The sequence below is a fragment of the Pipra filicauda genome, unplaced genomic scaffold (assembly GCF_003945595.2).
Source record: "Pipra filicauda isolate LSUMZ 115617 unplaced genomic scaffold, ASM394559v2 scaffold319_size1146426_pilon, whole genome shotgun sequence".
In the NCBI taxonomy this organism is placed as follows: Eukaryota; Metazoa; Chordata; class Aves; order Passeriformes; family Pipridae; genus Pipra; species Pipra filicauda.
The window spans coordinates 1,032,435-1,056,992 of record NW_024104442.1 but is presented as its reverse complement, the minus strand read 5'-3'; the positions used below and the strand labels follow the sequence as shown (position 1 = coordinate 1,056,992).

Below are 24,558 nucleotides of genomic sequence, written 5' to 3'. Positions count from 1 at the left end.
AGCAGCATCCAGGAAGGAACCCAACCACACATCCTACTCGAATCCCACAGTCTATTCCCGTTGGCCTGTCCAGTGTTCAGCACCAGGCCAGTTGCTTCAGGACAGTGGAAACACATGAGAGCACCAAGAATCCCTGGAAATGGATAGCGTTTTTAGAACTTCTTTCTTGTTTTCTTTGAAAACCAGAGTTCTGTCAAACTTACAGCATTTGATGCAAAGAATGTGATGCTAATCCAAGCAGAAGGAACCATCTGATGAGCCTCAAATTAAAATGTTCCTTTGTTTTGGCTTTCAAACACTGCATTTTAATTCTAATGCACACTCTGAATGGAAGGTAAATTTGCATGTTCTTCTTTCACTAAAAATTCTCTGTCAAAACAATAATTTTATTCATTTGCATTTTGACAATAACAACTGTCCCCCCTCTGACCAACATCTGTGCGGTGACAGAGATGCTGGGCACATGTGCCACAGCTTGGTGAGTCACACTGCACCCCCAGCATGCCTGTCCCACTGTGGGGCCTGGGACCTGCACCAGTATCATCTCCCTCCCTGGGCACACACCTTCCAGTTGGGAACCCAATCCCAAGCAAGTACGAGCCAAGGAGGCAGTGGAACATGAAAGCCCATTGATATGAACGTGGCCCAAAAACGGGCAGCAGGATTTTGGAAGGGGTGGGATCCTGAAGACAACGTAAGATGATCTGGAAGTTTTCTCTCTCTCCAGATTCTAAGCAGTATTTAGGCTGGGAACTGCATGCCTGCCACCTTGTCACATTAAGATCCTGTTGTCAACATTTGGTGCTGTAAAACAGCTTAAAAGAGGAGAAGGAGTTGGGGGTGCTGGTGGGTGAGAGGCTGGACATGCCTTGTGTGTGTGTGCTGGGATGCAGAAACCCTCCACGTCCTGCGCTGATCCCACAGCGTGGGCAGCAGGGGAGGGGGGGAATCTGCCCCTCTGCCCCCTCAGGTGAGATCCCACCTGCAGAGCTGCCTCCAGATATGGGGGAACCAACAGCACAAGGACGTGGAGTTGCTGGAGAGAGTCCAGAGGAGGCCACGGAGATGCTCCAAGGGCTGGAGCCCCTCTGCTCTGGAGCCAGGCTGGGAGAGCTGGGGGGGTTCACCTGGAGAAGAGAAGGCTCCAGGGAGACCTGAGAGGGGCCTAAAGGGGCCTAAAGGGGAGCCAGGAGAGCTGGAGAGGGACTGGAGACAAGGGATGGAGTCACAGGCCAAGGGGGAATGGCTTCCCACTGCCAGAGGGCAGGGTTAGATGGGATATTGGGAAGGAATTCCTGGCTGTGAGGGTGGTGAGGCCCTGGCACAGGTTGTCCAGAGAAGCTATGGCTGCCCCATCCCTGGAAGTGTCCAAGGCCAGGTTGGACAGGGCTTGGAGCAACCTGGGCTAGTGGAAGGTGTCCCTGCCCATGGCAAGGGATGGAACGAGATGAGCTTTAATGTCCCTTCCAACCCAAACCATTCTATGATTCCATGATTCTTGTAAGCAAAGTTCTTTTTCTAACTCCCAACCATAAACCATTGAAAAGCACCATTTCATGTCAGGCACGTACCAACATACTTCATCCTCAAAATCAGCATAATCTACTTTAAAACCAAAAATCCATCCATCTACAGACAACAAATAAATAAAACCCATGAAATAAAATAGGCAAAAATTCCTTTCCTTGGGCAAAATCCCCATCACTTTGTTTATTTTTCAGAATTCTGTCATTTCCCTCTGTGATTGTTTTTAATGAAGATATCTATCTCTCCTTCCTGAGCAGCAGGACGGAGAGCTTGGGCTCTTCCAACCGGGCTGCGTGAGCGTGATTGATTGTACGTGTGCCAAGGCAGAGGGACGTGCAGACTTGCTCCCATCCTGCCTGGGGCCAGGAGCTCTGGTAGCTGATTTTCAGAATTCCCCCACTACCGATTACAGCTTTTATCCCAACCAAAAAGATTCCAGGGAAAACAAAGACCGAAAAAAAAAGGACAAAATCCAACAAATCCCTTTCCTCGTGTGCAGTCAGCGGGGACGGGTAAGTAGGTCCCTGGAGGGGCTCAATCCCCCTGGGACCTTCATCCTCCTCTGTTCACTCTGGCTGAGCCCACATACAGTGAGGCAGCACCACGCTGTGCTGGCATCGCCGTCCCGTTCCACCCCACAGCTGTGACTGCAGCCAGGTCCCCTTTGCGGGGGACAAACGCCCTGGGGGGATGTGCCGCTGTTTAGTCTGAGCACGGCGCTGGCGCTGGAGCCGGCTCTGTTTTCCATGGCCTCGTGTCCCACGCTGCGAGCAGGAATGGAAAAGCTTGTTATTTTGGGCTGCTGGGTGGCCAGGCCTTTCCAAGAGAGGAGAGGAGTGATGTGGTTAATGTGAGCCGGCCACAGGGCCTCCGTGGTTGTTCTTTCTGGCTGGCACCCAGCCCCTCCAGAGGACCACACCGCCCGCCACCAGCGCCCGCCGGCAGCACGGGCAGGTGGCAGGAGCTGTCACATGTGCTTACGTGTCCAAGTGTGCTCACGTGGAGGGAGGGAGGGAGGAGGATGGGAGAATAAGCTCAGACCCCAGAGGCACTAGGACAGCTGCCCAGAAAGGACCCAGCAGCATCCCTCTGGCCTCACTGCTTGGGGACAGCACAGAGCAGGGCCAGGACATGTCGCACTGGGTGATGGAGTGCTGGGACAGGCTGCCCAGAGGGGTTGTGGGGTTCCCTTCTCCAGACATGCACCTGGACTCGATCCTGTGCAACCTGCTGTAGGTGACCCTGCTTCAGCAGGGATTGGGTGAGATGATCCCCATAGATCCCTTCCAACCCCAATCACTCCAGTGGCACACACGGCCTGACCCACACCTCTGCTGCCTCCTGCAAGGTCTGGGTAGCTTGGGGTGCTGGTGGCCCCCAAGGGCACCCAGAACCTCCACGATTCACTCACAAAGCTCCTCAGACTGGTAAAGTGGCACCTATTGAAGAAATACCTATTAAACCCCAAGCTATGGGGGATCCTGGGCTTTTTTTTTAAGCAGCCAAGGGAAAAAAAGAGACAAGTCTGACTGTGAGATACAACACTGATCTTCACCAGCACCAAATGGGAAAAACTCAGCGAAGTATTTTTATGGTCAGAAGAACAATGCCATAAAATGCCACCGTGCTACCACAGCCCTACTCTACCCTCTGTGCTTCCTCTCCTACAGAGAGTAAGTGGTTATTAGGGGCAGCTGGGTCCACACCATCCACCACACCACAGACCTCTCCTGGTGCCAGGATGGGCAGCAGGAAGGTGCAGAGCTGTGCGGGCACCCATGGCACCCATGGGACTTGTGCCCAGCATTCCCCATGCCCTGATGGCAGGGACAGGGGTGGATCTGGCTGGAGGCTGGAAGGTGGGGACCCTCCAGGTTGTAATTCCAACCACATCTCTCCATGTTAAACGAAAACGTCCCTCTCTGGTTTTCCCTTAGGACTTGTGAGCATGTCAGGAATTAAAATTCAGTCTTCTGGGCTCATTGCACTGGTGCAGGAATGTGCATCTTTTTCTCCTCCCTGCATCCCAGTTCTTCCCAGTTCAGTGAAAACCCCTCACCACCCTACCCAAGGCACTTCAATCCGCAATAATGGGGACCAGGAGAATGGGAAACACATCCCTACAGGCAAACCATGATTCATCCAAACTTCCTCCCAGTCCAAAATTCCCCTTGAAAAGGCACGATTTACAAAATCCCCTCTTGAAAGGAGTGGGAAAACACAGGAGAGAGAAAAGCCCTTGGCGTGCCTCCCCCGGCCGGCTCTGGCCCCTGTGGCTGCCCCTCGGCGGGGAAGCGCCGTGGAGGTTTGAGGGACTTGAAGGGATTTGCGACGCAATAAAAACATTCCTGCTTGCAAAGCATGAAACCCCAAAAGTTTATGGGAAACCACTGTCTTCGGGATGTCTGCATATCTTCAGGCATCCTGGGAGCTGTAGTTCAAAGAAACCATGAAAAAGCAAGCAGCCGATAATGATGGTTTCTGGATGGAGGCTGTGTGACTATTGGCTCCCACATGAAAGCCTGAATTTCTGGGATGCTGAGCCCGTTTCTGAAGCCAAGGGAGAGGAGAGGAGAGGAGAGGAGAGGAGAGGGTCGGAGAGGAGAGGGTCAGAGAGGAGAGGGTCGGAGGGAAGGGTCAGGGAGGGTCAGGGAGGGTTGAGGAGGGTCAGGGAGGGGAGGGTCAGGGAGGGTCGGAGAGGGTCCGGGAGGGGAGGGTCGGAGAGGAGAGGGTTGGAGAGGAGAGGAGAGGGTCGGAGAGGAGAGGGTCGGAGAGGAGGTTGGAGAGGAGAGGGGTGGAGAGGAGAGGAGAGGAGAGGAGGAGAGGAAGAGAGAGAGAGGGAGATGAGAGGAGAGGAGAGGAGAGGAGAGGAAGGAGAGAGAGGAGAGGAGAGGAGAGGAGAGGAGAGGAGAGGAGAGGAGAGGAGAGGAGAAGAGAGGAGAGGGGAGAGGAGAGGAGAGGAGAGGAGAGAGAGGAGATGAGAGGAGCGGAAGGAGAGGCTAGGAGAGGAGAGTGTCGGAGAGGAGAGGGTCGGAGAGGAGAAGAGAGGAGAGAAGGAGAGGAAGAGAGGAGAAGAGAGAGAGGAGAGGGTCGGAGAGGAGAGGAGAGGGTCGGAGAGGAGAGGGTCGGAGAGGAGAGGGTCGGAGAGGAGAGGAGAGGAGAGGAGAGGAGAGGAGAGGAGAGGAGACGAGACGAGATGAGACGAGACGAGACGAGACGAGACGAGACGAGAGGAGACAAGAGGAGACGAGAGGAGACGAGAGGAGAGGAGACGAGAGCTCCTCGGTGCTTGGGGCACGAGGGACTCCAGCAACACGGAGAGGGAGAGCAAGAGGCATTCGCAGCCCCGGGGAAGACCCACAAAGCCGAGCATTGGGGACTGGGAGGACGGATGCACTGCAGCAGGAGCCAAGCAGGATGGGCCAAAGCCATTTCCTGGACTGGGAACCTGGCTATGATCTGTCAGGTGTGTGTTCCCTTTGGGGGACCCTACTGGCTGTGTGGAGATCCCCAGCGAGGGACTGAGCATGGGCACGGATCCTGCCCTAGGTCAGGCTGTGGGAGGGCCCAGCCCAGTGGATTTCATCTGGTGCTGCGAAAATTGCAGGACACCAGCCTGGGCAGCATGGCCTCACCCGGGAGCTAAAGCCTCTGTGCCTCAGTTTCCCCATTATATTATCCACCTACCCCCAAGGGCTGCAGGGATTGGCCTCTGCTGTTTGAACACCCCCAGGGAGCTGAGCTCCTCAGAAGCCAGCTGTCCACACTACACCAGTAGCATTCAATCACCATCAGGCCCATTTCCTCAGACCCCACGAAGGATGGCCATGCCAGCCAGGCCAGTGAAAGGCACTTTATTCCAACACAAGAGACTCTTCATGCAAGAGTCACCTCCCAGCAGGAGAGCCAGCTGCACTTGACATCCTCCAGACGAGTCACTGCCCATCAGCAGAACTCTCACACCCAAAATGCCCAGGAGGCAGGGGCAGCAGTGGGGGACAGAGATGTGAGAGGTTGTGTATCATCCTGGACTGAGCCTGGAGTGATGCAGGAGACGAGACCCTTTTATTTCCAAACAAGGAATCCTGCAGCACAGACCACAACCCCTGGGCAAAGCCAGCGGTAGAGATATGAGCCATGGCAGGTGACCTTCTCACTACCTGCCTTTCATCGTGGGCTTGGGCTTCACAGGTCAGGCCACCAGACTGCCCCATGGCTGTGCAAGGCCCTCTCTGGCACTGGGCACCATCTGCCCACCACGGTGCAGAGTCGCGGTGACGAACCCAGTCTTTGCACCAGCTGACTTATAACCCCAATGTGAGGTGTTCTGCTGGCTGCTGGGAGCCTGAAGTGCCCAAAAGTGGCTTCAGATACTTGGAAAGCAAAGAGCCAGCAAGGAAAGGTAAACCACAGGACAGTTTGTCCTCGGAGAAAACCTTCAGCCCTGAAGAGGTGGACTATTCACACTGGCAATAGTGACACAAATGCTTTCCAGGTGTCTCATCTTCCCCCTCCAGCACAGAACACATTGCTAGTTGTTGCCAAAACCACACCTCAGTGCACAAAAAATGCTGCCCTAGGGGTGGGGACATCACAGGAGGCAGGTTCCCCAGGGACACAGCACTTGCGCCACTCCATCCAGGCTGTCACAGAGCAAGGGCTTTCAACTCCCCAGGGTAAACCATCTTCTGGTGCAACCAGGCCGCAGGCCCACAGGGTGCTGCAGCCCAGAGTTGTCTCTCTGGAGGCTCTGCAGAAAGACACCATGTTTTTGCAGAGCTGAGCCCTCTGCTCTGGAAGAGAATAGCAGCTGGAATGTTTCTGGGCCAGCTGTGCCTTTCACAGGCAGTTGAAAAGGCATCCCTGAAGTGGTTAAGACCATGACACGTAAACTGGAAGACCTTGTCTTCAAGATTTAGGACATCATGCTGGTGCCTCCTGCTTCCTTTTCCTTGACTGCCAGACTCACACAGCAATCCTGATCTCCTCTGGAACTAAATCCCAGATTTACTGAAACCACCAAATGGACACAGCTTGTTCCGAGGTGACTAAATCCTGCCTGGTACATATCCCTTCTCCATAGGGTAGGGTCCCACCAAGTGAGTGGGCTCTTGACTCTCTCCAAACCAGCAGCAGGCCCTGGGACTTGGGACTGGGGTGCAATGCCAGCACTTGCTCCACCTCTCCCAAGGCAGGAAGTCAGACCATGGCCTTCCAGTGCTTGTCCCTGCTTGCTTCAAACCTCAGTTTGGAGTCCTTGGTTTGTTCCTCAGCACTGGTAAAACCCAACTGAGGAAGATGGTGGGGGCTTCAGGAGCAGAGCAGATGCTCAGAAACCAGAACCCCCTCCCAGCCAACCCTAAACCACAGCACGTGCCTCCCAGTCCCTCCTCTCACACCTTCTCCTCACCGCCCGCCCCTGTTAAAGGGTTTCCATTGCACCACAAGCCTCAGCAATGGGCATCTCCAAAGCAGAACCTCAGGGAGGGAAGGGAGGAGCTATTACAGCCCATTCCTGAAAGGAAAAGCAGCCATCTGGGTTCAGAGCACCTCTGAGCAGCTTGGGAGGAACACACACACACTGCCATGGTTTGAGACAGGTGGGCTCAGTGCTCCCCAACACGGACCGTGGGCCTTCTGCTGCCATTTCCCTGTGAATTAGTGCTGCTTTTCAGACCTGACTGACAATGCTGACGTCTGTCTCTTATATCAGGAGTCATTCTCAAAGCTACTGTCACTTTTTCTAAATGAGTCAAAGCAGCAAAGGGTTATTAACTGGGGAGACAGCAAGGACAGGGTGGGAACATGTTGTTCTTTGACAGGAACTGTGCTAATGAACATTAGAAAGTTAAAGATTAGAAAAACCTAAATAACAACTTCAAGCCTAGAAAAGCTGCATTAAGACCCCAAGTAAAACAGCCAAGAGAGGAGAAAGTCCACAGTGGATTTTGGGTCCACCTTCCAAACCTTTTACCTCCAGCATCAGGTTGTTCCATTAAACCAGAGTCTGACATTAGGCTCATCACAGTGGTATCCCAGGCCCCTCTGCTAATTCTGGGCATGATTTAAGCCGACTATCACCTGATCCTGATGGAAAACAGTTAGGTGATGGCTGAACAGTGGCTTTGCAAGCCACCAAGAGCAGCACTGCAGGCACAGAGCCCTGTCTTCTCCTCCAGCACACTCTGCGACACACTCCGGGGGGACGTGTGGTCCTGGTGGCCTCTCTCCTTATTCCTCCTTGCATCTGGTTAATCCATGGAGAGGAAGAGGAGCTGCCACACCATGATGCTTGTGGCTTTGCAAGTGGCTTTCAGGTTTGCTTGGATGGTTTACTTGAACACTTGAGTGGTTTTCAGGCTTCGGCTCCCTTGGCTGCTTTTACAGGACCAAGTCCAACCAAACCCTTCAGCATGTGCTCATCTCCAGGTAAGGGCGGCCCGTGGAGATCAGTGCTTCAGAAAAACACACTTCCCTGGATCAGGGCCGTGGTGATGGAGCTGCCACCACCAGAACCCTACCTGAACGGGACCTCCCAGGGCTGCCTCTCCCCAGGAAAACCAGCAAAGCTGTAGAGAGTATCAACCTCTATTTTAGGTGTTTAAAAATAAGCAAAACTCACTCTCCTCTACAGAATAACAAAAATCCTGGAATAAACAGAGCACAAACTGTACCTTCACACATCCCCCAGGGTGAGCAGAAGGAGGCTGAGTCCAAAGAGAGTCACATTTTCTAGGGAACATGTTAGTGCAGCCCAGAGCTGGTGGTGACAGGTAACCCCCGGGCTCCCAGCTGCACCAGCTCGGTGGGAGACAGGGGGCTGGACCCTGGCTGGACGGATGCTCTAAATTAAGAATGAAAACATTGCCCCCCTGCTCAGCAGAAGGGTACACTCAAAGTGAGCCCTTGTCTGGGACAGCCAGCAGGCAAAGCTCTGCCAGAATCCAAAATACACTTGCAACTTGTTTTGAATTACTTTATGCAGGACTTTAAAAGACGCTGAAAAATTTCCACCCAAGCTGACCATGGAGCTGCGGGAGGACCCTGGGGTTTGTTTCCACGTTCGGTGATGCTGATCTGAATTTCTTCCCCTGGGGAGTGAAAAGAGACAACTCTCGGGGAGGGCAGTGCCGAGAAGAGCGAGGGGACAGGAGCCACTCGATGTGCTCTGACAGTGATTTCGGGTGCACAGCACCCACACCAGTGGCTGTAGGTGGGAGTGATGCTCCCTCCCAGCCTGATCTCTCAGGGCTCCCGGACCCCATGGACCCATGGACCTCAGCTAAACCCACAGATAAGCAGTTCCATGAGCACGGCAGGGCAGCCCCCGCCGCTGCTGAAAGCTCCTGCTCGTGGCTCAAATCGACGTGGTTCCATTACAAACAAACCTGTGGGAGGGAGAGGGAATGAAAGAATCCCTCGAGGAATCTGTAAGGCACTGGAGGAGCTAAAAATAAACACCTGCAACAAGTCAATCTAGAAGCAGAAAGCTAAAATCCCTAATAATACAGGGTTGCCAGGTGGAGGAGGGAGATGCCCAGCACCCTGTGCCCCAGCTCTGCTCATCGAGGATCCCGTGGAGAGTGGGGCCACAGGAATGTGGGACTGAGGGGGCATTGCTGCCTCTGACTGCCCCCAACAGAACCCAGTTGTCATGCAGGGAAACTTGGCACTTGCAGTGTCTTAGCTCTGTGTTTTCAGATCACCTCGAGATGCGCCAGCCAACCCCAGGGAGCCAAGGGGCTTGCACCAAACTCCCCAGTCTCTCCTCCATTCCATTCCCGGCTCCAGAAAGGAAGCCAAATCTGGTGTCCTTTCCAGTTCTGGTCACTATCTTTCCCACATCCCTCAGATGATATCATTCCAATCTCAGGACTCATTTCTGTAGCTATCAGTGCTCCGCTCTGCTGTCTGCCCCCTTCGAGGCCCCTCCAGAGATATGTACCCCAATCCAGGCTTTCCACCCCCTGAATATGTGCCATCACAGACAGAAACCTCAGAGTGTGGGCCATGATGATCTTACAGCTATAAGGTAACAGAAACACTCCTGGAAAGTGGATAAAAGACTCTGGATGGCAATTCAATCACAATGTGAAATTCAAATGTGAACTTTAGGACTTCACAGGACCAGAAAAGTCTGGCTCGGATGTGGTTGTGGTAGGTGAGAAGGGTGGAAGAGCCCTGAGTTTATCCACCGGGCACAGAAAGAAAATTCCAGCCCAGTGGAAGGTCCCAGCACCTGGGCAGAGACTTGCTCCTGTTGTCCACATCCCCAAGGCCAGCAGGGAAGGATGCATCCCAAAGGCCATTGCAAGAGGCCCTCCATGCTTGTACCATCCCAATGCTGCTGTCCATAACAGGGCAACCATGTCCACAGCCAGAGATGTGCCATGGATGGATGCATCCATCTGTGGTCAGGAACAACACCTCTGCCTGTCTGGCTGCCCTGGCACAGCCAGGGTTCCGAAGGGCAGAGCTGGAGGGTCACAAGGCAAGGACAGGCCCCTGGGAGCTGGGGGAGGAGGTAATTCGATGACTTGCACTTGCCTCCCACACCCTGGCGTCAGGCTCGGGTGACTAATGCTCCAGGAAGGGGATGCTGCTCTCCTGACATGGGACACGCTGCTAATCCCGAGGGTTTATCTGTCACTTCCGCACGCCGGCGGCTGCGGGAACCAGGACCAGCTCCGGTGGGAATCACAGGGCCCCCACCTCCCACCCAGCCCTGCTCTCCACATGCCTCCTGCCTTCCTGATCCCCCATCCCCGCTCCTTGCTCCCTCTTTTTCAATAAAAGGAGGGAAAAAAGGGTGTTGATGGGTTGTTTGTTAAATCAAAAGAGGCTGGGAATGCGTGGGAGCCTCATCAAGATACGCTCCCAACTCTTCTGCCGAAAAGGTAATTCCCTGGGCTGAGAGGGGAGAACAGGACTAGAGTGGGGACAGGGACCCTGAGATTAGCTCAGCTGGTCAAAACTTGGTGCTAAGAACACCATAGTCATGAGTTCAATCCCCTGTGTGGGCCATTCACTTAAGATTTAGACTCCATGATCCCTTCCAGCTCAGAACGTTCTGGGATTCTGACTCGCACCCGGGGTCGATGCCAACACAGAATAGGGAACCAAAGAAGCATGGGGGCAAAGTTCCCAGTGACCACCAGCTCTGTGCCCTGCAAAGTGCCTCCCTACCCTGCTGCTCGTTCCAGGGACACCCATGGCCCCCAGCTCCAGGGACACCCATGGCCCCCAGCTCCAGGGACACCCATGGCTCCCAGCTCCAGGGGCCAGCAGCTCACCCTGACCTGCCCATCGTTTGCACATCCAACACCTCACCGCTGGCTCTGAAGCAAGAGCCCTGGACATGCCTAGAAGGATCTACTCAGCGACACAGACCCCACACCCTGGGTCCCCATGGCAGTGCCCACCAGACCAGTGCCAACTTTTGCCCATGGGCTGATAACCTGTCACCATGCAAGCGCTGGGGCATGCGGCTCAGCAATAGCCCAGCTCTCCAGCTCAGGAATGTCCAAATAAATACAGAAATACATAAAAAGGCCATAAATAAGGTTGCCTGAGATGGCTGTTTGTCTCCTGCCTGACTAGGACCCCCTCTCCTCCTCTGCTGTTTGCCTTGGCAGATGACAGCTGGGTAATTTGTTTCCATTGCAATGAAGTCCCAATTAACTGGAATAAACTTTTTACACTAAGTGTGTTTGTTTAACAAACTGGCTCTTTCAGAGCCTCACCGAGACCTGATTGATGCATTTGAGGGGAGTGGAAACACGCTGGGTGCTTGGACATTAAAGCTGCAGTGTCTGAGCAGGCCGGGGCTGAAAGGGCTCTCTCTGTGTTTGGGAAATCAGAACTGACACCTCTGATGTCTGGACTGGGACGGGGATTTCAGCGTGGCCTTTGTGTACAAATATTGACGGTTTCACATTTGCTGTAGCTGACACCCCCCTCCAGTGTCCCTGCTGGCTGGGACATCCCCCAGGACCACGCTCTGCTCTGGTGGGAGGAGGTGGGATCCATCACGCTGGACTCAGCAGGTGGTCCCTCCTGGTGACAGCACTGGTGGCTCCAGCCAGCCAACAAAATCCCAAAGGTGGGCCTGACTCCACAGGACACTCTCAATGAGGCAGGACTGATGTCTTCAGCAGCAGCCATGCTCCTCCTCCCAGCCTTCAGAGATTGGTTTCATGGCTTGTGAAGCCAGGGATTTACAGCAGCAAACCCAAGATGGCTAGAAACCAGTCTGAGATGGCTAGAAACTGGTTGGGAGTCTAGGATTGGTTTCCAGTTCACACCAGAGTTTTCAGCAACTCCCCAGCTGGGGGGAGGAGGGGGAACACAGAAGCTTGATAGGAGCCCAGAAGCAGAGTCCTCCTCATCCTCAGAGCCATCCAGCTGGGATGGAAATGGCAAAGGCAAGTGGACAAATTGCAGAATAGGGTTCTGGCACAACTGGGACCCAACACAGGTGGTCAAGATGCTGTGTGCAGCCAGAGGGGCTTCCTGGAAACATCTGGGAACAAGGGAAACATCTGCAGGCAGCAACTCTTGTGCTGTACCTCCTTCAGGAAGATTGCTGCTGAGACGACCCTCAGGACAAGCAAAGCTAAGCCCACGCATCTGCTGACAGTAGCCTAGGATCCAGGACAAAACCTTGAATCCAAAGAGGGACAAAAGAGGAGTGCAGTGGGGAAAAGATGACCCAACCACCACTAGCAGTAGTGCCCAAAGGTGGGCACCAAGCACCACTCTGGTGGCTCTGGTGGGATATCCCAAGAGAAAGGAAAATCCACAGTGCTGCATGGCAGAGCCCACACCAGGAGCAACCCCCCCTGGAGCTGTATTCCAGCTGCCTGGTGAGACACTGTATGAATAATAAGCACTTCTGTAAAACAAAGCACCTCTGACATCCGAGGGGAGAATGAGTGCAGCTGAGCTTTCTCTCCCTCTGTGCTTTTCCCTTCCTACCTCAAACTGCAAAGAAAAATCTCCAATGGTCCCTGCTTGAGATCTGTCAGCTCTGAGGTTTTCTTGAAGCATTCATTGGGAAGGCTTTTCCATTTCAAATGTAAAAATGAGAATTTGCAGGTCCTGGGGTTCCTTTCATCTCCTTCTCCAGCCCATTTCCTCAAAGCACTGCACTCATTCCCATGGGGCAAGGTGGTGTTTTCCTGTGGCTGGGGGTTGAGCTGATCTCGCACAATCCTCAGTAAAATGCCCAAAGACAACTTCCCTGGGCTGTCCACAGCTTGATTCGGTCAAGTCTTTCATTAGGCGTAAAAAACATTATTCAGTGTTTCAGGCCCTGGCACAGGTTGCCCAGAGAAGCTGTGGCTGCCCCATCCCTGGAAGTGTTTCAGGTTGGATGGGGTTTGGAACAACCTGGAACAGGAAGGTGTCCCTGTCCATGGCAGGGGTGGAACAGGATGAGCTTTAAGGTCCCTTCCAACCCAGACCATTCTATGATTCCATGATTCTTCAGTAATTATTATCAACTCTCCCTGACTTCAGGGTGTGTTGAAGCCACCAGTGGCAAGACCGAAAGCGGAGCTCTGTGCTGGCTGTCCAGGCTCCCTGTGCAGTCCATAGGGAGATGAGGCACTTCTGGGTGAGGAATTAATTTCCACATAAATTAGGTAGCAATACTGGAGGTGCTGCCCTTTTACATGATGTCCCAAGCATGAAGATAGAAGTGAGCACCCTCACCCTCATCTCTTCCCACTGCACATCTCCTGAGAGCCACCACACTCCTCTAAATCCGGTGTCTGTCAATGCCAGGAACTGTGGGAGAGCTCAAAGCCATGGATCACTCCTCTATGCACAGCATTTTGTTAGGATGCAGGAAAGACAGCGCATTTTCCTCCTTTTAATACCCTTTGTTGCACTCTTCCCTGAGCAAATTAGCGCTATCTCCGTGTCTCCCCACAGTCTGCCCAGCACAGCCCTGTTCCCTCTGCTTAGCCCTCCCAGAGCAGAGCCAGAGGATAAACACCAATGCTGGAGTTCCCAGAGACCTGGCTGGTTGCTTGCAGGGCTAATGCTGTTATTTCTACCACTACTGGAAATCTCGCTTCTCAGGAGCTCAGGAGCTCGGAGAAGGGCTGTAGAGCCACCACCCACAGCACACGGTGAGTCCAGAGGAGGCCACGGAGATGCTCCAAGGGCTGGAGCCCCTCTGCTCTGGAGCCAGGCTGGGAGAGCTGGGGGTGTTCACCTGGAGAAGAGAAGGCTCCAGGGAGACCTGAGAGCCCCTTCCAGGGCCTAAAGGGGAGCCAGGAGAGCTGGAGAGGGACTTTGGACAAGGACCTGGAGGGACAGGACAAGGGGGAATGGCTTCCCACTGCCAGAGGGCAGGGTTAGATGGGATATTGGGAAGGAATTGTTGGCTGTGAGGGTGGTGAGGCCCTGGCACAGGTTGGCTGTAGAAGCTGTGGCTGCCCCATCCCTTGGGAGAGCACGCTGCCCAAGACTAGGTTGGATGGGGCTTGGATTCACCTGGGCTAGTGGAAGGTGTCCCTGCCCATGGCAGGGGATTGGAATGAGATGAGCTTTAAGGCCCATTCCAATCCAAAGCATGCCGTGATTCTCCAGTTCCGTGGCCCAGCTGTCAGTCTGGCGCTGACGGTGGGAGCATGGGGAGAAAACACCACAATGGGGTTTGAATAAAAAGCCAGATTAATCTGTGGCTGTTCCAGGAAATTGTACCTGAGCCCTTGCTCGTGCTGTGCTGAGAGGCAAAGCAGCGAGCTCTTAAGCTGCTGTGAGGCAGAGAGACTGGGAAAGGAGAATGAGGAAGGGAAATTTTCCCTCACGAGCAGAAATTTAACATACTCAACCCTCCTGAAACCTGCTACGATGAGATACGTGATCAGCAGTCTCTGCGTAGGAGGGTGGCAGGATTGAAGAGGAGGGCACTGCACACTTACAATACACGGCATTGTATGTTTTTCTTTAGAATTACAGATCTTTTAGCAGTTGGTACTTGAATAAATATAGGTTTTACCTTCTCACCAAGGACTGGGACAAGGCACAGCACATCATACCTGAGCCACCACAGCACTGCGGGAGCTCAGCCTGAAACACATGTTCACAATGGATAAGAAATAATGTGTTATCGAGGATTTGGGTCTGTGAGTTGCGCGGTAGAAGATTCACAGAGCCAGCAGTTAAATCATAGAGTCATGGAAGGGTTTGGGTTGGGAGAGATCTTTAAGGGCCATTTAGTTCCAACCTCCTGCCATGGAGTGCAGAATAGAGTGGTCAATACAAATGAAAAATTACAATGTGTAGGAAAGTGATTAGGGAAACAAAAGAAGGGAGAAATGCATGGCTGGACATGGAAAATCTGTTGTTGGGAGCCAAAATCTAGCAATAGGTCTGGTTTTAAGGAGCACTAGAGCTATTTTAAAGCAGAGTCTGTAGGACTGCTTAAATGATGCAGAAAAGAAGAAAACACAGTCGACTGTTATTCTGTGTTTGGGAAAAAAAGATGAATAAAATAATTCCTAGGAGAGATAAAACTCTCCTAAACCACTAGCATCCATGCTTACATCTAATGTGGCCAAACAGCACCAACCAGCCAACGTGTACCCAAGGCCGGGGAGAGTTTTCTGGGCTCTGTTGCTTGTTTTGAGCTAAGTTCAAGGCTGCCACATCCAGATGGAAGTGGCTCCTTCCCACCAACATTCCCATCCAGCAGCGAAGACGACCTAGTCAACAACAGAATGGTCAGCCTGATACAGGGCCCAGAAGGCAGGGCTCATCTGGAATTAAATTAAGAAATAATTAAAGGATGTAAGTTCTAATTAAAGTCAGCCAGTGTGTCTTGGTGGAAGAGATGTTGTCGACTGAGCCCGCTGTCACTCTTTAATGAACACACCTTCCAGGAACAGGCCTGCTGGACGTTACGGCTCAGTTCAAAGTGCTTCCTCATGTCTTGATTTCAGAAGATGGGACTGCACAGCACCAATAAAGCACATTAAATAGATTTAGAGCCGTCTGACAGGCCTCACACAGGAGCTGTCGATGGGGAATCGTTAGCAAGGCTCCAGGGGGAACACGCCAGTCGATATTTTCATCGATGATCGAGACAAAAATACAAAATCCTCACTCAAAAAATTAGCAGATGACAGGAAGATTGATGTAATGGTAAATATTGATGAGGAGAGAGAGAAATGTGGGCTGCTTGGTAGTGCTGAGCCCATTCAAACACTGTACATGTTAATGCCGCCCAGCGCAGGATGACGCAGCTACGGAGAGGGATTTCAGGCTGTATTTATGAACAGGGACTGGATCCCAGACAAGAGAGAGCCTCCAGGAAGGCTCAAGGGTCCCCACGGCTCTAATGTGATGCTGTGATGAAAAGAGCTGAGGCAGCTCTTGGGGGAGCTGCATGTCCTGCACTGCTGGGACTGACAGTGACACTCCTGCAATTAAGGTGCCCACGTTGACAGGGGACACTAAAACAGCAGAGCCTGGAGGGATGAGTCACAAATTGATCTGAAGGCTGGAGAGAATATCTTGCTGTGAAAGATTTGAGCTATATTGGGTTTATTGATAAAAAATCTGCCACCCGCCCAAAACCAGAGTGGTGCCAACTGCTTTTATCCAGTGAGACATGGCAAGAGGCAGGGACTGGGAGATGGAGTCCAACAAGTTCTAGCAAGTTTTGGGTCAGGATTAGGTGCCTCTCAAGGATGCTTAGAGGATTAGAGAACTCTCAGAAGGCAACCACAACCTCTTCAGGAGCTTGTGGCAACATTTACATCCCTGTAGAACACAGGACACCAAAGGAGGGATCTAATAGACCTTTTCTTACCTGAATCCCACCCAAATGACTCCCAGAGGATAACTGGCCCTCCGAGGCTAACTCCTGCCATACACCAGGGTGAAGACTCAGGAGATATGTTTAATGGCTTTAAACTGATAGAGAGTACGTTTAGATTACATCTGAGGAAGGAATTCCTCCCTGTGAGGGTGGTGAGGCCCTGGCACAGGTTGCCCAGAGAAGCTGTGGCTGCCCCATCCCTGGAAGTGTCCAAGGCCAGGTTGGACAGGGCTTGGAGCAACCTGGGCTAGTGGAAAGTGTCCCTGCCCATGGCAGGGGGTGGAATGAGGTGAGTTTTAAGGTCCCTTCCAACCAAAACCACTCTGTGATTTTATGAGACAGCACCAGCCTTGGAGCAACGAGGAGCTGGGGAGGCACCGAGCTCCTTGAAGGTTCTGACCTACATGTCTGGCTGGCTATGAGAAGTCCCCATCAAGTGTTGTGCCAGAAGCAAAGCATGAGGGAAAGGGTCCTTCAGTCCTGGAGAAAGCCCAGCAGTGATTGCTGGCTAAGCAGCTCAGGAAAAACCTCAACCCACTTCTCCCTCTCGGTACCGGCTGTGGGACTGGTGGCTGCTGTGGGCGGGAGCGTTACCTCCCAGGGCTAAAGCACCTCTGTGTTGACTCACTGCAGCAAACACTTTGCTCTCTTGCTTAGGGGAGAATGCAGCCTCGGTTATTTGTTAAAAAATGCCCATCTTCCTACGCTCGGCTCCCTCCCCGTGATTAACGCCGAGCGCCGCAGTCGCGGCAGGGCTGCAGCTGCTGCTGAGGTGGCTCCTGCGCCCGGCTCAGCGCTGAGCTGGCACCATCAGCCTCCCAGCAACACCAGCAGGGGAGGCAGCCCCGGGGTCAGAGCAGCAGGGCAGGCAGTCACCATCACAATGTCCCCACCAAAGGCCAGGGATGCCCAGTGCCCAGGCACGAAGGGGCCGTGCCCGCTCTGCTCCTGTTTGCAGAAGCAGCAGCAGGGAGAGGTACCCCTGCTGTGGGCGACAAAGACTGAGCACCCGCCCCAACCCCAGTGGGCATTTTGGGGAACAGAATCCAGAAAGTGCCCAATTCAAGGGAACACAAACCCTTCGGTTGGGACAACAGGAAGCAAAATTTAAAGACTTTGAGTCCTTGTGTGGCAGTGCTGAAGGCAGGGAATCAGGGCCAGGCAGGTTTTCAATTGGACTGGAACTGAAATTACAGGGGGCTTAAAACCCCATCCCTGCTTTGGTTTAAAGAAAGGGGCTGGGGGGATCGGAGAAAAAAGCCCTGCAAGTTTCTATGACAACTGGTACAGTGAGAGCCCACACTGCAACCTCACTTAACACATTAAAACCTGCACAGAAACAATGAAACCCAAAACTTTATTTCACACCAGGGCTGGGAGGGCCATTCCCAGCTGGAGAGCAGGGGTATGGCAAGGGGCTGGTCTAGGGGTACCCTGGCCTGGGCACCCAGAGCAGGGTGAGTTCAGCCAGCCCCAAAAACTCGTTCTGCTGTCCCCTGGGCTCTGGGGACCACTGAAACCAAGCAGTCCTTGTTCTGACCTCCCTTGAGATAAGATATTTAATTTGGTTATCAAGGGCTTCTTTGTCCTGAAAAATCATGGATCTAGAACGGTTTGGGTTGGAAAGGACCTTAAAGATCATCGTCTTCCACTCCCCTACCATGGCCAGGGACACCTTCCACTAAACCAGGTGAATCTAAACCCTGTCCAGCCTTGCCTGGAACACTTCCAGGGATGGGGCACCCACAGCTTCTCTGGCAACCTGTACCGGGGCCTCACCACCCTTACAGGGAGGAATTCCTCCTAATACCCAATCTAAATCTCTCCTCTTTTACTTTAAAACCATTCCCCCTTGTCCTATCACTGTCTGTCCATGTAAAAATCGTCTCCTTCCTTTTAATAAGCTCCTTTAAGGCCACAATGAGGTGTCCTTGGAGCCTTCTCTTCTCCAGGCTGAACATCCCCAGATCTCCCAGCCTGTCTCCAGAGCAGAGGGTCCAGCTCTTGAAGCATCTTTGTGACCTCCTCTGGCCCCATTGTGGATGCAGAGCACTCCACTCTGATCCTCCAGCCCCAGCAGGCACAGAAGCCCAGGGTGAGCACTCTCACCTGAGAAGCAATAAAAAAGAAAATGTGTAAGAGCTGTATTCACCCAGGCTTCACCAAAACAGTGGTTTTCAGCAGGACACAGAGGTCCTGGCACTGGGGCACTGACCAGGCTCCCCAGGGCAGTGGGCACATCACCAAGGCTGACAGAGCTCAAAAAGCATTTGGATGATACTCTCAGGCACAGGATGTGACTCTCGGGGATGGTCCTGTGCAGGGCCAGGAGTTGGACTGGATGATCCTCGTGGGACCCTTCCAACTCAGCATATCCTGTGATTCTGTGACCCACCAGGCACATAATGCAGTGCTGCCCTCCCAAACTGCCTGGAGAGGGGGCCAAAAGCAGGACAGTTGGACCCTTGGCAGGGGCCCTTCGCTGTTCACCAGCCTCAAACCGGCACCAGTGTCATAGCTTGGGAAGCAAATGGCAATATTAGCCTGGGTGAAGAGCCCAGATGCCACTGGGCAAACCAGTGGGGTGATGGCCTCCTCCATGCCCGAGCTTCTGCTGGATCCCTGCCAGTTCTGCTCCTCATCAGGGTGTGTCCTGCTCCCTCTGCAGCCACAGAGGAACAGCAATGGAGCTGATCCAAGGCAACTCTCTGCCATGCCATGAGATACCTCCCACTGCTCATTCCCACTGCTGCTAACCCCCAGCTCCCTCTTACTTCCTCCTGTTCATTCCTGCTTCTCCTAACCCCCTGCTCCCAGGCTGCTCAGGGTCAGCTCTGCTCTCCATTCCCAGACTGGCATTTGTCAAATAACCACGTTTCTCCAAAGTGCCTTTCCAGGATTCCCTTCCTTTCCCAGCACTCCAAGAGGATTAAAGCCCCGTTACCTGCCTGGAGCTTAGACTGAATCCAGTGGCCAAACTCCAGGGGAAATATTGTTTAAGTCTGCTGTACAGTTTCAGTGGCTGAACCCCTCTGGTGAGATACCAGCACTGGAATCTCCTTGAATTATGTTGTGTGTAAAAGAGTTCACTCCCGACTCTCCAGTAATTGCCTTAGCCAGGATTTGGGGTTGGAAGTGAGGAGCCCATGTTCCTAATCCCTTCTAGAGGGCTCCACTCCCCTTCAGCTGCCAACCTGCACCCACCCCACAGACCTCAACACCTCTGTTCCACCCTCCACCGTTTTGGTTGTCCCATTCCAGAGATGCTAGTGGCGGCACTTCATCCTTTCCTACAACCAAAGCTGGGAAAAGTGTTCTCCAACCCTGTTGGGGGTGGTCTGGGAGCAGTTTCTAGCAGCACTGAGTATCCCATGGTTCAGTGCAGAGAGATTGTCTTGGCATTGCTTCCCCTACCCCATCATTCCCTGCCATCATCAGCACCATCTCTCCCCACTTTCCATGTGCATCCTCCTCCCACTGTTCAGCACTTGGAACCTGAGCTACCTGCTGAGCATCCCAGCTGAATGACTCTTAGCCACTGCAGAAGAAGTCAAACATAGTCTGTATGTGTGTGATTATCATCGTTACCAGAGCAATAATGTCTGAGCGAAGGAGGCAACGAAATGAACACTCTGCTCAGGAACACATCGCGCTTACTATGATGGCCCTTAATGCTTCCAAAATGTAAATACTGATTTCTAGATCTTTAAAACCACCACGGTTTTACAAGATAATGATTCAGCAAGGAAACACTTTCATCTAAGTGCTGGCACAGAAAGGTTTGAGTCTGGGAGATGAAATGTTCTGCTGTACGAGGAGGGTGACAAGGAATTAGCTGCGGAGACAGCTCAGTGTAATGACTGCGAGGCAAAACAAACAGGAGCTGCTGCTTTCTGGGAGGTGGTTTCAAAGGTTCCTCGTGTGTTTACACATCTGAGGCTGGAGGACAGAAGGCAGGGGCAGCCTTTAATCTGAGATGGAGACAGATCTACCTGAAAGGGTTGTGGGATTCTGCTGGAGCAGGAATGGTATCTGAGACAGCAGGGCTCTCCAGCACAGCCACATTGTCCCAAGGGACAGGAGGAGCGGATCAATGGAGAGCCTTTTGTGTCACTACAGCTGTGTCTCTCTTGACACCTCAAAGTGCCTGGCACACACTCACTGCTCCCAAGTGACAGCTCTCCTGACAGCTGAGCATTGCTCTCGGCACAGGACACAGCACGGGGAGGGACGTGGCAGCTCCCACTGCAAATCAGTGACACTTTAATTAAGCCCAGGTATTTCAGCCTGCATTTGCCAGGGGTTTTATGAATGTTATTACTACCAACAGTTCCTTCCGGTTTGAAGAAACTGAGTTCCAGTTGGTGCCTGATACTGAAGAGCAAAGATGTGCCCGGGGGAATCAGCAAACACACCGGACAACCTCGGTTCCTGACAAGAGACTTCCACACAGATGGTAATTACCTCCTGTCCCAGAAGAGCCTATTCCTGTCTCTGAGTAAGGTGTCCCTGGGTCCTCAGCCAGTGGCTCCTTGCTTGGGAAACTGCCTTGAGAGAGCAGCCAGGGCCCTCTGTTAGAAGCTTGGAAGAACCTCTGGAAGCCTGGATATTCTAACAACTGTATGAGCATCTTACAAAAAACTGGGGTGACAAAGAAGTGAGCAGGTCAGGGGCTGGACTCACCCCACTTGGTGCTTCTTCCCCGATCCCTACAAGCTCTGGTCAGATCCCAGATGGAGCTAGGCTACAGCCAGGGTTGCCCAAACTTCATCAGATGAGAATTATTAGCTCAGGATATATCAATATGACATCTGAACAACCTGCTTTGGAAACACAGGAAGGCATCTGTCCCTGTTCACAAAACATAGCTGGAGCAGCCAGTGTAGATGAGGACATCTGTGCAGATGTTGACTCACAGCTGGAATTGTGGCCATTCCCAACACACCAGGCTCCTCTCCCAGGCATTTCAGCTATGGGAACTCATGGTGTGCCTGTTCTTCCTTGCCTGGTCTCTACCCCTTTCAGTTCACAATTGATGTAACTTTTCTTAAAATTAATGCTTCAGCCTTCTCAACTCAGGCTGCATCCCCCCATTTAACATGGAAAGAGGGAACAATAATTCCCAGACCAAAAGCCTGGAGTCCCAACTCCTAATATGGGCCAGCTCTTGCAGGAACATCCATAAACATGCTCACTGAAGCCCTTGGAAGCAGAAGTGACTTCCCCAGAGTGGGCAGCAGCAGCGTTTCAGCTCCAGTGGCTCCAACCTGGGCACCTCTGACCTCCCTTCCTTTCCACTCCATATTTGGGGCAACCCAGAAGAAGATCTGTACCTTAAAACCTCATGGATGTAATGGGGGGGGGAGAGCCATCAAAGGCTGGTGGGTGAGGGTGGACACTGCTCCATGCCCTTGATGAGCACTGGGATATTCCGGGCGCTTTGGGAACACCCAGCTGCTGGCTGAGACAGACTGATGGTAACTATGGGGTGAGAACAGCATTTCCATTTCTGAAGGGAAGAGGCGACAAAGGAGGGAACTCAGGGCAACACAAGAAAACTCAGCCTGATGGAGTGTCCAGGGAGGAGGAGGAGGAGGGCACCTGATCAGAGAAAGCTGAACATGGCAGGAATGGAGCAAGAGTCACTCCCAGAACAAGTGGTGACAAAACCCACTGCTGATATTTCTGGCATGTGTGTCTTTCCTTTTTCTATTTCCACAACCTCCACCTCCTGTGAGAGCCCCGAAGCCCCAGCCTGAGAGCAGGGCTGTTCTGACCCTGCTCCCACAGCTCAGGGCTTTGGTGGCAGGTGAACTGCTGCCTTGGAAGCCAGAAAAGGAAAAGCAGAGGCGAGGCACATTCAGTTTGCTCTGGCATACAGGAGCTGGAGGAGCAGCAGCCCCCTGTCAGACTTCTCTGGGTTCACCATCCTTGCCACACAGATGTGTCCAGGAACCGGCACAGCTTGGCTCAGCTCTGGGAACCAGCTGCTTCCCACGCTCTGGCTGCTCGCCACCACCTTGCCCAGGGCTCAGGGAACTGTGAATGCAGGCTGTGGAATTGCTGCAGAAGAGCTGAGCTCTTCCAAGCCCTTGGCAGGTCCACCAGACCTCTGGCAGCTTGCATGGATCTTTCTTTGCTGAGGAAGACCAGCTATAGCCCTGCCAGAGACTGAAGGGTCTGTAAAGCATCTGGTCCAGCCTTGCAGATGGGTTGTGACAGTGCCAGGGTTAGCCAGTGGATCAAAAAGCCAAATGGGGTGGGGGCAGTGGCCACAAACTCACCAGTCACAACCCCAAAACAGCTACTGTAGAGCATAAATAGGATGGGCATTAACCAGTGTTATGACTAGCCAAGTCACAGCTGGTATCACAAGCTGCTGGGCCAAACCATGGAGGTCCCGTGGCCTCGTGGCACAGAGGAACAAGCACCCATAAGACAACCTGTATCTACAAGACCTCCTGCACCAGCACTCCCCACTCTGACCCAACAGCTCCACGCCTTCAGCGAGATGGGAAGCCCATGTTCTCCTACTCAAGGTAGGGAAACATTCCTCATTTCTCAGAGGAGATGAGTTATAAATGTAGCCCCACAAATTGTTGCTACCTGCCGCCAAAACCACCCCGCAGGAAATCCCAACAGTAAAAGCTTTTTACATATTTCCTCCAGATCTCTTGCTTAAAGCCTCCCCAAAGCTTCAGCTGGAATAGAGACACTGGAGATGCTTCAATCTGTTCTAAGCCTGCTTGTCAAAACACAGACTCCTCACAAGCACACAGCAGCACTACAGAAAGGAGCACTGAAATCCTCCTGCACAGCTGTTGGGAGGGGTCACAGAAACACGGAGATGAGTGCTTTGCCAAATGTGTGTTCATTTTGTTGTTGCATCCACGGTGACTCCACAACCTCCTGAGATATTCCTCTGATCTCCCAGAGAGCCATACGGGATTAAACAGCCTGGGAAATGGCTCAGGCTGTATTTCCAGAAGTCTTTAGCTGCCTGCAGTCTTGGAAAGCTGATGAGCTGCACTGCCTTGAGGTGAGGGGGCAGAGGAGCTCCCTGCAATCAGACTTTCAGCATGGACCTAGAAACCAGCATTGAGCTTTAGAAACTTTTGATGGCATAAAGAGGGACCAGCAGACAGGGGAAGAACATGCACACACACACACTTGCTCTCCCATCAAAGACAGGGAGCAGGCAGGTCTGTACAATGCTCCGTGACAGAGTCTGCCCTCCTTGGACATGCTCCCTCTGACGCCAAGCCTAACTCGGACCAAGGATGCTGCCAGGGTGCTTGCACTGCCGGGATGCAGCACTGCAGGAACCCTTTGGAAAGCAGCAAAGGGCAGAAGAACAGTGAGTTTTGGAGAAGAAATTTCCTCAACCCAGTTCCTTCTGAATTTTCTGAAACCATGCTCCTCTGACAATCCTGCGGGTCAAAGCACTGTCCTGCAACTCCAAATCCACCTGTGGTTTTTTGTCACAAGAAAGATGATAACCTATAGACCTTCACTCCCCCAAGGAGAGCAAGAGCAACACAAGGTCCCACACACGACATGCTCAGCAGCACAACACCCAGTTCAGTGTCAGGGCAGAACCGAACCTCTCAGCAGGGAGATTCTGCCGTTATCCGAACAATGATGGCCACAAATCCATCCTTCCAGCAGGCACAACCTTCTCGCTTGAAGGTGCCGTGCCGGGGCAAGGCTCTGTTACCTGGTCTGCACACTAAGTAACCAACTGCCCACATTAGTGGGGTGCTTTGCAGCAACTTTGCTCATGTCCAGGATTCCAAAGAGCCTATCCTCCCCCCCTCAGTTCATGGTGCTGTTCCAACCCCAGTGGATGGAAGAGGACAGACATCACCATCAAAGCACGGCGGTGGGAGACGTGCGTCAAGATCAGCCCGTGGTGACACGGATCGAAACCCTTCTATTCTCCAATGCAGCTCAGCTGTGCAAATCAGGAGCAGAGGGAGTCAGAGGTGGGAAAGGTCACCCCTGCTCCCAGCTCTGTCCCTCAGGCTCAGCCAAGCTGTCATGGTTCCTTCTGACCTGATTGAGCGATTTGCATATGCCCCGAAGCCAGGATGACTGACAGCCCTTCCACTGTTATCCTCACTTGTGTAATTGCAGCAGCTATTCTTGTACATTGAAATGTCTAATCTTAGCAAGGCACGGAGCTGCTGGGGAAT

The 24,558-nt window shown here is 52.8% G+C and overlaps 1 protein-coding gene across 4 annotated transcripts in view; it reads right to left on the bottom strand.

Annotated features, from left to right (window-relative positions):
- The window catches only part of LOC113996710 (ankyrin repeat and fibronectin type-III domain-containing protein 1-like), a 192,826-nt gene that overhangs the window by 50,222 nt on the left and 118,046 nt on the right, over positions 1-24,558 (bottom strand). The window lies entirely within an intron of this gene.